The sequence below is a fragment of the Leptodactylus fuscus genome, chromosome 5 (assembly GCF_031893055.1).
Source record: "Leptodactylus fuscus isolate aLepFus1 chromosome 5, aLepFus1.hap2, whole genome shotgun sequence".
NCBI lineage: Eukaryota > Metazoa > Chordata > Amphibia > Anura > Leptodactylidae > Leptodactylus > Leptodactylus fuscus.
The window spans coordinates 30147452-30159862 of NC_134269.1; positions in this window are offsets into that span (position 1 = coordinate 30147452).

The window sequence follows — 12411 nt, forward strand, 5'->3', positions numbered from 1 at the left end:
GCGCGGCGGGGGGACTGAGCGGAGGCGGGAGCGGCGCGGAGGGGGACAGGCGGGGGTGCGTGGAACAGCCGGAGCAAGGGGCGGGGATGTTGTGTGCGCGTCACGTTATGGGCGTCGCCCTTGACATGGAGACCGGTCTGTGCTACAGAGTGGGAGGAGCCAAGGGGAGAGTAGGTCAGGGAGGGAACCAGTGAGGGAACAGCAGCCGAGGCCGCTTACGGATTGGTCGCATGACGTCACCCGTAGGCGGGGCCGTGGGGTTGTTGTTGGAGGGATTCAGTGAGTCAGAGAGGGAGGAGCGGACGTGAGTGGAATAGCGCGGAGAGAGAGAGCGAGAGAGCGGTCAGGGAAAAGGCGCTTGGGGTAGCGGGAGGGGGACACGTGACCGAGAAAGGGCAGCGCTGCCGAGCCGCCATGTTGGTTGTGGGCATAACAAAGGACGTCCATCTTGTTAACCCTTTCCGCGCCCAGAGTCTTGTAGCGTTACCCGACATAACCCCTCCCTTCATGCATATGCAGTCTAATTATTAATATTAGGATGCAAACGAGATGCATTTGCATATCAGTGTGAGGAATAACCGGGGAGTCCTTGCTGTCGGCTCAGTGTGCGCTGTGCAGTGGGAAAGCGAGTTATCCATCACCCGAGCTCAGCCACGTAGCCATATTCCAAGATGGAACGAGCTGTGGCCCTGTTACCCTCAATAGATTCCAATGGCAGGGTGCTTGTGCATTCTGAGGTGGCACTACAAGTCTCAGCATTCCCTCTCCAGCGATATACAGACTGGCTAGCATTTCATGGTGGAATTGACCGCATCATATTTGCCACTTTGCGGCCTAAGAAGCCATAGCGATTGATCAGCTATAAGCAATAATTAGCGTTTCCTTATAACAAATCAGTTGTCTGCATTTAGTCGAAAAATTAGCAATTGCCTTTCGCCCTATAGACTTTCATAGCAGTATCAACCTACGTTTTTATATCGTACTTCGCCAGGCTCCTCCGCCTAGTGCTCAGCCAATCACAGGACGGTACGAGTAATGTGACTGGTACGGTTCCAGCAGCGCCTGTATCCTGCATCTGCCAATGGTTGTCCCAAAATTTGGAAAGACTAAGACTATAGTCACGTGACCGTGTCCACTTATTGGGCATGGAAACAGACAACCGTCCGTTTTTTTAAGAGGCCTTTAGTGCCGGTTCATGTCCGACTTTGTGTCCGGTTAAGAAAAAACGGTTTTACCGCGGAGAGCATAAACCGCTCAGCGGCACTCACGGCCGGACACTTTCCAAACCCATTCAAATGAATGGGTTTCAAAAATGCCTGCAGGTTTCCGTCTCCTGTCCAGTTTCGGGCAGGAAACGAACCTGCAAAACAGAGACCGTGACGCAGATGTGAACCCGCCCTAACGCGGATGTCAATCCGTTTTTCTCTATTGCGTCCGTGTGTCTGGAAAAATGGACGAATATGGAACTTACCTGTTTTTATTTTTAATGGACATTTGCGTTTGTCCCCCCAAAAAACGGACATATGTATAAACTCTTTCACTCTCTCTGTTGTTTTAAAGATGGCTGTGTGTCGTATGTTAAAAAAAGGAGATCACGCTTCCGTTTTTCACTGGCGTTGGATGTCAAAAATATCAGTTTTTCACTGTTGTGTGAATAAGGCCTAACTCCTCTACAGGTGATAAAAGCAGCCTCAGCTTCCAGCATGGCCGTGGCAAAGACATATTCAGAACTTTTTTGATCTAATGCTCCTGAATTTTTTTTATTTTTTTTTAAGAATTAAATACAGATTTTTTAAAAAATTTCCAATTTTTTTTTTTTTTTTTGCGTTAATGTTGCATTGCTGGTTTTATTTGGACTATCCAGGAAAAAAAAAAAAAAAATTCTCCGTGACTAGTTGTTGTCACTAGAGCTTGAGGAGATGTGACAGCCAAAACGATTTCACTGATAGTGACGGGTGCAGCCCATTGCCAGCTGTAAACTGAGAGAGGAGGCAGCGGGCAGCTGTGCATCCATCTGTGGTGCCTGCTAAATATCTTCCCGGGTGATCTCAGTGGTGCCACCTGCTGCCTCTTTACAGCTGCTTGTATGGGTGAATAGATACCCCCCATTTATTGTATTGGAGGTTCGATTTAACCCTTTAAAGGGGGGGGGGGTGTTGTATATGTGCTAAAAGAACAAATAAGCCCGTGAGAGGTCAGGTGCCATATATATACCGGTATCACGGCTGATGTTAGTGATGTGCGAGATACCAGACCAGCCATAATATCTCAGGAGTGTTAGACATGGAAGGGGGGCTCATTAGCATGAAACAAAATGGGGCGTATGGCAGTCAGGGTCCTAACTAGGTTGGCCATAAGTATTACCCTACTACGCATGCTACAGAATTATAAAGAGTACAAAGTATTCCAAAGTACTATGTCAGGGATCACAAATTCAAGTCCCCCAGGAGGTGGCGAAAAAAAATTAAATGGCTTTTCCTACTAATAAGACTTTCCACGGCGACCACTCCATTCACGTCCTACAGAGTTCTATAGAAGTGAACGTTCTAGCCAATCATGAATAGCATTGCTCCATTCACCTGTAATATTCAGGGACCCCCCCCCCCCATTGTTGTGTCTATGGCCCAGTTCGCATTTGCGCATTGGGTTTCCGTTCAGGAAGTCCGTTTGGGCTTGCGCTGTTAGAGGATGTACATAATTTATGACTTTTGTACTGCTCAGAGCATGGCGCACAAGCGTAAAATTAAAACCTGCCACGTGTGACCGCTGAGGCTTAAAGGGATTTTACCATTTAAAACTTTTTTGTTGTCGTGCCTGCGGCCACAAGTGAAATGGCTGCTTACATGGTAAGTAAGCGGCCATTTTCTAGTGGCCTGTGGGCATGCGCAGGCGGCTCTGCCCGAGGCCTACAAGTTTCACCGCCTGAGCCGGAAGAAGACACACGAAGACGATGTTCCAGAAGAAGATGGAGAGTTCTCTCGCAGCATTGGGGACACCCCCAGTGCTGTTTGAGTGCTGCCCCCCCCCCCCCCTCCCCCAAGTGCTGCAAGAGAACTCATTTGCATACCGACGGAAAACAGAATTTTAACCGAACAGCGGGGCGAAGAAGACATCTAAAGGTAGAAGAATAGCCTTTCTTAAGGCTATTCCAACGTGTCAACGGCAAAAAAATTTTTTAATGGTAGAATCCCTTTAAGAAAAGGAACCAGGATGACACTTGCATTGTCACTTGTGACGTCCCATATCCTTTCCTTAGGGCACTGGGGCGCTGATTGGCCACAGCGGGGACTTTTGCCAATACAAGACCCCGAAGCAGCAGGATCAGACTGCAGTGGGAGACGCTGGAGCATTGGGGACAAGTTAGTATGGGTGGCTTTTTTTTTTACCTTCCCTTTTGCAAAGAAACTTTTATCCTGGACAACCCCCTTAAAACATATTACCTAAAGGGATTAAAAATCATGTTGGATGTCTTCCAGAAGTGGCTCCACTGGTATTGCAGATAAGCCTAGTTCAAATGAATATATGCAGTACCACACATAGCCTACCTAGAAGAGTGGCACTGTATCTAGCAGAAAGAAGTCAATTAAAAAAATAGTAATAATTGTTTAAAATTGTCCAGATGTCCCACTGACAGTGACTGCATGTAACTGGGATCCTCAATAGGGAAATAAGGGAAGGATCGTGTGACCATTCCTCAGATTAACAAAATATTATAAGACCCTTTAGAGCTCACTAGCCCCATGTAGTGGATCACACAGCAATATCGGGCTACAGGTGAGCAGCATCATTGCGGAGCCACACTTGTCCGTGTTAATATACAATATGGAATCAATAGGGTCGACTCACTGAGTTCTGTACATTTGTAGGAATAGTCATCTAGCATAGTCACGTAGTCATAATCCAGGATGGAATGAGCTGAGCTATAACTAGTAACTATAATAGGGTCCGCCACTTCAAAACTGAAAATGGCGGAGAAAAAAGTCCTCTGTGCAGAACTTTCTTCTCCCCCGATTTCTTCTCCCCCAACGCAGAGGTGAACCCAGCCTTTGTCAGTCAAATACACTTTGAATGGAGTTTTAGCATCACACAAGGGACATGGGGCCACTGTTTTGTAACCAATAGGGGTCCCAGTGGTGGGACCCAACGATCAGATACTAACCACCCATGTGGATAGCTTCCAGTACATAAATAACGGGGAAATAGTTGTAAAAATATGCGAAAAAAAACTTTTTTTTAATTTTGTCATAAAAAGTTGCAGCTTATCCTGCAAAACAAAAATCCTTCTACAACTGCATGGACCTAAAAATGAAATTTAGAAAGACTCAAATTTATGAAATTCTGAAGAAAAAAAATGATTAACACTTTCACAGCTGAGACGTTCTTACAGTTACCCATTTTTGAATTTTTCAGTAGGTTAGGGCTTGTTTTTTTCAGGATGAGCTATACTTTTTACTGCCTCCTTTTTGAGATACATATAATCCATTTCAGAATGGAGGGAACAGGAGTCTCCTCTTTGTTTCTTTACTCTAGTCTTTATTCTACCGGTCACTGGTGATACCAAATGAGGTATATTTTTTTTCGCCCTGGGTGAATATGTGCTGTACTGGATACAGCCAGACATGAAAGATGATATTCTAATCTGCAAGATCATATGCCCTATTGACTATCTTTAAGACATACGCCCATAAGTAGTACCCCTGCTTCCCTATATACTCCGTATTAGTAAGAGCGTTCTCCTCCCCTACTGAGCTAATGAATACAAAATTCCTGACTACGTCTGACTACAACACAAAAACTTTTTTTTAATTTTGTCATAAAAAGTTGCAGCTTATCCTGCAAAACAAAAATCCTTCTACAACTGCATGGACCTAAAAATGAAATTTAGAAAGACTCAAATTTATGAAATTCTGAAGAAAAAAAATGATTAACACTTTCACAGCTGAGACGTTCTTACAGTTACCCATTTTTGAATTTTTCAGTAGGTTAGGGCTTGTTTTTTTCAGGATGAGCTATACTTTTTACTGCCTCCTTTTTGAGATACATATAATCCATTTCAGAATGGAGGGAACAGGAGTCTCCTCTTTGTTTCTTTACTCTAGTCTTTATTCTACCGGTCACTGGTGATACCAAATGAGGTATATTTTTTTTCGCCCTGGGTGAATATGTGCTGTACTGGATACAGCCAGACATGAAAGATGATATTCTAATCTGCAAGATCATATGCCCTATTGACTATCTTTAAGACATACGCCCATAAGTAGTACCCCTGCTTCCCTATATACTCCGTATTAGTAAGAGCGTTCTCCTCCCCTACTGAGCTAATGAATACAAAATTCCTGACTACGTCTGACTACAACACAAAAACTTTTTTTTAATTTTGTCATAAAAAGTTGCAGCTTATCCTGCAAAACAAAAATCCTTCTACAACTGCATGGACCTAAAAATGAAATTTAGAAAGACTCATATTTATGAAATTCTGAAGAAAAAAAATGATTAACACTTTCACAGCTGAGACGTTCTTACAGTTACCCATTTTTGAATTTTTCAGTAGGTTAGGGCTTGTTTTTTTCAGGATGAGCTGTACTTTTTACTGCCTCCTTTTTGAGATACATATAATCCATTTCAGAATGGAGGGAACAGGAGTCTCCTCTTTGTTTCTTTACTCTAGTCTGTATTCTACCGGTCACTAGTGATACCAAATGAGGTATATTTTTTTTTCGCCCTGGGTGAATATGTGCTGTACCGGATACAGCCAGACATGAAAGACATGATATTCTAATCTGCAAGATCATATGCCCTATTGACTATCTTTAAGACATACGCCCATAAGTAGTACCCCTGCTTCCCTATATACTCCGTATTAGTAAGAGCGTTCTCTTCCCCTACTGAGCTAATGAATACAAAATTCCTGACTACATCTGACTACAACACAGCAGACCTGTCTACAGAAACGTCATTAAAATCTTATAAAATCATAAGAGTATACCTTCATGGGAAGTCCATGCTGAATCCTGCTCCGACACTGACTTGTGATATGTTCCCAAATTGGCCTTGAAGGGTTTATCTGCTTTGCACAAACCTTTTTTTATCACAAGGGTCTCCCAATGCCAAAACGGATCACTTGGTGTGAAGTCTTTAAAGGGGACCTGTCAGGACTATTCGAGTGGTTTATTGTCCCAACTAGACCTAACCTTGATACTTACTTAGACATGAGTCCAATGAGTCTGATCAGACTCATCTCTAGGAAAGTACAACTTAGCTTCACTGCGCATGCGCTTGAGGTCTGATGCATGCGCACTGAAGCTGATGTGTAATGCTCCTGCTTCAGTGAAGAATTGCACCAGGGTCGGGAGTGCAGTAGCCGGTTAAGTATGGACATAGATTACAAGAGGGCAATCCATAAGGACTTGTGGGTGGTTTAGTGTCCCAAATAGAATTCAGCTACCCCACAGCGCCACCATAGAGGTATGAGAGTATTACACGTTATTAATATGCTAATAGGGTGAGTGATTAAAGGGGTATTCTGGTTATTCCAACTTACCCTTAAACACAGGATGGTGCTAGTGGGGGTCCAACTGATGGATCTCCCAATGATCAGAAAAATTGAGGTCCCTTAAATGTATGGACTGGTTATTTGCACATGTACAGCACTTCCATGGCTCTTCCAGAGATTGCGGAAAGCAACACCCAACTACTGTATTCTGACGGGGGAAGAGGACAACATTGTGGGGGTCAGATCAACAAGTTAGCCATTCTCCACTAAACTCTCTGTTACTGAAAAGCTTCAATAACTTTGATCCATCTGGTTGGGAAATTGGTGGAGATGGTCAGAGGTCATGGACGTCCACCGATAACATCTTCTGACATGAGACTGCGATATGTAAGGAGAGGATATAGTGTGAGTATATAAGCGCTGGTGAGTATATAAGCGCTGTCACTTTATGAAATAAGAATTATCCTGCTATGGAGATGTTTTCAAGGAGAAACATTTGTCCTAGGGCAAATATAGAGAAGTCGGGGATGTCCCTGGAAATTAAGAAGAGCTGGCATCTACAGTATGACGCTCCCCGGCAGCTGGAGGATAAAGCTGTTTGCAGAGAGACAGTCGTCCTGGAATATCCGGTTTTATTTGGAGGATAAATTATGGATTCTGTGAAGTAGGAGAAGTCCAGACAGCTGTTAGGACATGCAGTACCTTCGGTGCGCGACTCTGTGAGGAGCATATCAATATGCATCTTATCACTACTGCCATACTTATTGCTACAAGGGAAAATGTCAAAATACCGATTCCCAGGATGCAGACAAGCCATAAAGTTATATGCCGTAGTTGTCTTCAGGAGATTAAGTTGATGCACTTGAGAATGGGCTAAGTGGAGCCCGAAATGCTTTGGTGTCTCATTAGCGTTGTGCCTATTGTTCTCCAATAAAAGTACCTGTTTTCGACCAGAGCACGCCGCCAACATTCTTTTCTCTCTTCTCCATAAAGTTACATGAGGGAGGTGCAGCATCCATGTGCACAACTATCATCCACAGTGGGGCAAGCATGGGGAGATCCAATGGACACCTCAGTGGCGTAACTACCGCCATAGCAGCAGAGGCAGTTGCCACAGGGCCCGGGACATTAGAGGCTACCGCTGCTATCATTATACTCGGGGGTCTTTTCGGACCCCCGAGTATAATGATTGGTGGACCGGGAGAGGTAAGAAACATAAAAAACACTGTTACTTACCTCTCCACGATCCTGCCAGGCCTCCTTCCTGATGTCCTTTCTGACGTCTCTGACGTCACATGAACCCGGCCTGCATCCCAGGTCATGTGACGTCCGACGTCATTGAACAAGGACGGCAGCGGAGAAGACAGCGTAGGAGCCGGGGGACAGGTAAGTAACAGTAGTTTTTTATGTTTTTATTCCCACGGGTCTCTGATTATTATACTCTGGGGTCTGAAAAGACCCTAGAGTATAATAATTGTTTATGGGTGTCCACAGTGGGACATAATACTGTGTGCAGGGCAGCGCCGCACCTCCCATGAGGCGACGTGAAGCGACTGCTTCAGGCGGCGCTATGCCAGGGCCTCAGGAAGAGTGGCATTTTTGGTTACCTAAGCCAGTCCAGGACAAGCTGTCCTGGACTGGCTTAGCACTGAGCGGTGGTCATCTCCGTGCCTGCTCTCTGCCAGCGAACTGCGCTAAGCCCCGCCCCTGCACTTCACCACGCCCGCTCCGCCACGCCCCCTCTGCTCCGCCCCTCCTCCCGGGGGGGGGGGCGGCTTTCTGTAGTTCGCCTCGGGCGACGAAAGGGGCAGGTTCGCCCCTGGTGCAGGGGCCACTATGGGACATAATACTGTGTGCAGGGGCCACTGTGGGGCATAATACTGTGTGCAGGGGCCGCTATGGGACATAATACTGTGTGCAGGGGCCACTATGGGGCATAATACTGTGTGCAGGGGCCACTATGGGACATTATACTGTGTGCAGGGGCCACTATGGGGGATAATAGTGTGTGCAGGGGCCACTATGGGACATTATACTGTGTGCAGGGGACACTATTGGGGTATAATACTGTGTGCAGGGGCCACTATGGGGAATAATATTGTGTACAGGGGCCACTATGGGGCATAATACTGTGTGCAGGGGCCACTATGGGGTATAATACTGTGTGCAGGGGCCACTATGGGGAATAATACTGTGTGAAGGGGCCACTATGGGGCATAATAGAATGCGCAGGAATGCGTAGGAGGGGGTCAATGAAGGTCGTCGGGGGGGGGGGGGGCATGTCAAAAGTTCGCCACGGGGCCCCGCCATTCCTAGTTACGCCACTGGGACACCTATATAGAATATCGCTGGCATACGGCTCCTGGCCCAGGGGCATTTCTCCTCTGGTCACCTTCACACCGGTTCCTGATGCCAAACAATGCCAGGTGTAGGGTGCATCAGTAAGGTGAGGCGAGAAGCGACACATAGACACAGGCGCATCATGATCACTGAAATTTATGCCAGCTTACAAGCTGGTGGTGGTTTCATCATAGACTTGGTGGAGGAGATGCAGCATTTATGAAGAGGCGTGCGCCTTGTCATACATGAGTTGGCTCTTCTATCAGTACGGTTGGCTATTTGGGACACTAACCCCCGATACACGATGTTGGTTTAGTATCCCAAAGTGACCTTCTTGCCACCTTATTACACCGAGACCAGAAATATAGTCTTTTCTCAGAATCCCATTCTTTTAATCTCCAGCGATTCTGTCTAATTGAGTAATATACATAGAGGAGCGCACAACGTCTGTGGAGACTGACAGCTACAAGGAGGTTTGATTCAGGTCAAGGACTAGTAACTTTGAGGATTACCTTAGAAGAACCCGTTACCAAGGCAACAATGGAAGCTAATATTTGGCAGTAGACTTTTGTGCAAGCTGAGCATGAATGCATCTCATAAACGCTCTTAGCAATATAATATCCAGCCCAGAGTAATCTATTACTAATAGGATCAACTGGGGGCACAAATACCGTCCGGGTCTTCTATGGCTTATGGGACAATAGCGAGGACCCATAGAATATTGTAAGGACCCATGGGCGCGCTTATCCTAGGTTCACACTAGCATTGTGCAGGTCTCCTGGGGGAGGAGAATATAATAAAGCTTACCAGCGTACTTCCAGTTAAGCTGTTCTCCTGCTCCTTATATTCAATCTGACTCCTTGATTACGTATATCTGGCTCTGTATTCAGCCTCACACATACAACTCTATGGAGCCGGATGGGTTGGAGCAGGTGAATTGATTTATTGCCTCATTCTGTGTACTAGCAGCTTCTTATCTACAATTTAGCAGTGTTAAAAAAAGCAAGTAATAGCAGAGTGTAAGCACAGCAATTATTTGAGCGTCTTTTCTAATCTCCCTTCTCTCTTCATGGACTAATATAGCAGCTGTCTGAAAAGTGGAGAAGAAAACAGATTTCTCTAACCCCTTCCTGGCATCCGTCGTACTATTACAGTAGTAAAATATGGCAGCCACCCAGTATCTGAGAAGCTGCCAAAGCTGACAGTTCTAATGCTGATGATTAGTGATCAGACCCCCTGGGGTTAAGACCCCTACGGGGTGTAAAAATGATAATATAAAAAAAAGAGTTAAAAGATATTTAAAAAAAAATAAAAAAAATAATTAAAAATAATTAAAAATATGAATCACCCCCTTTTCCCTACAATACATATAATTATTAGGTATCCCTGGGTCTACAAACATAGAAATATTTTTCCTTTGTGGTGAGTGCCATAGCCAGAAAAAAAAAAATCAAAAGTCCCTGTCCTGCTGCTGAACTCATTCCTCGGGCTGTGCCGTGATTGTTCCCGGCATCTCAGCAGCTCACTGGGACACCATATAATGAGTGTGTTGTTGGCGCCGATGATCCCCGTCAGCTCCGCTTGAGGAGAGCTCTGTGACTTCTGGCTACCTTCATAACTCTCGTTGTTTTAGAATTTTGCAACAAATTAGATTTTCTTTTTCCTGGCATGTTTAAAAGTAGCAAATTGCCAATTTGGATTAAAGGTGTTTTCCCGTCCAGTGTGTCAGCACTGCCTGAAGAAGATCAGATATGTGTGTACAGAATGGACTGAGGGTTAGCTGAGTGTTTACATAGAGAGATAACAAACCTGGCTTTATCAGATTCTGAGATAAGCTGCTGCAAGAGCAGTGTAATATAGTATGTGAACATAAATTCATAACAGTTGTGAAGCCATGTCATTTACCTGGATAAAAAGTAGCCTATGTTTTAAGTGAGATTACAAACTATCTATGTGCCAAATTTCATTCAATTCCGTTCAGCCATTTTTGTGTGATTGAGGAACAAACATCCAATTTATAATATTATATTAGTTTAGTAGGATAGGATTAGTAGGATAGGATAGGAAGGAAGGATAGGATAGGATATACATGTTGGCTCCTGAAGCCCTGTAATCTTTGCGGAGGGCAGCTGGAGAGGTGGCGGGGAGGTTTGTTCCTTTGTCTCTCCTATAGCCTTTCCAACTCTCACTGACATCACTGACTCCCCTCTACTCGGTTTGCAGGTCCATTGAGTAGAGTGGAGTTGGTGGTATGACCGAGAGTCAGAGTATCAATAGTAGGAGCAGAAGAACAAAAGTTCCAGGTCTCCACCTGCCTTCTGCAAAGGTAGCAAATGGGGTTCTGGGATGTATATTAGTAATAAAGTTTAAAGGGATTGTGCTATTATAGAAACCTGCCCCCTATCTACAGGACAGGGAATAAGTGTCTGATCATTGGGGGCCTGACTGCTGGGTTCCCCAGAGATAACAAGGACGGGGGACTCAAAGTGGCGCCAGTGCACTTGCATGACCAATTACAGGCCCATAGAGTCCATGAACCTTAACTTTTTCATTTTTCAGTGCACAGACTCACATGATGGCTTATTGTTTGCAGAACATATTGTACTTTGTAATGGCGCATGATAAAAATGACATGTAACCTGTATTTTGCTTGTCAGTACGAACATGGCATTACCAAATTTATACAGTATACAGTGGGGCAAAAAAGTATTTAGTCAGTCACCAATAGTGCAAGTTCCACCACTTAAAAAGATGAGAGGCGTCTGTAATTTGCATCATAGGTAGACCTCAACTATGAGAGACAAAATGAGAAAACAAATCCAGAAAATCACATTGTCTGATTTTATAAGAATTTATTTGCAAATTATGGAGAAAAATAAGTATTTGGTCACCTACAAACAATCAAGATTTCTGGCTCTCACAGACCTGTAACTTCTTCTTTAAGAGTCTCCTCTTTCCTCCACTCATTACCTGTAGTAATGGCACCTGTTTAAACTTGTTATCAGTATAAAAAGACACCTGTGCACACCCTCAAACAGTCAGACTCCAAACTCCACTATGGTGGAGCTGTCAAAGGACACCAGAAACAAAATTGTAGCCCTGCACCAGGCTGGGAAGACTGAATCTGCAATAGGCAACCAGCTTGGATTGAAGAAATCAACTGTGGGAGCAATAATTAGAAAATGGAAGACATACAAGACCACTGATAATCTCCCTCAATCTGGGGCTCCACGCAAAATCTCACCCCGTGGGGTCAAAATGATCACAAGAACGGTGAGCAAAAATCCCAGAACCACGCGGGGGGACCTAGTGAATGAACTGCAGAGAGCTGGGACCAATGTAACAAAGCCTACCATCAGTAACACACTATGCCGCCAGGGACTCAGATCCTGCAGTGCCAGACGTGTCCCACTGCTTAAGCCAGTACATGTCCGGGCCCGTCTGAAGTTTGCTAGAGAGCATTTGGATGATCCAGAAGAGTATTGGGAGAATGTCCTATGGTCTGATGAAACCAAACTGGAACTGTTTGGTAGAAACACAACTTTTCTTGTTTGGAGGAAAAAGAATACTGAGTTGCA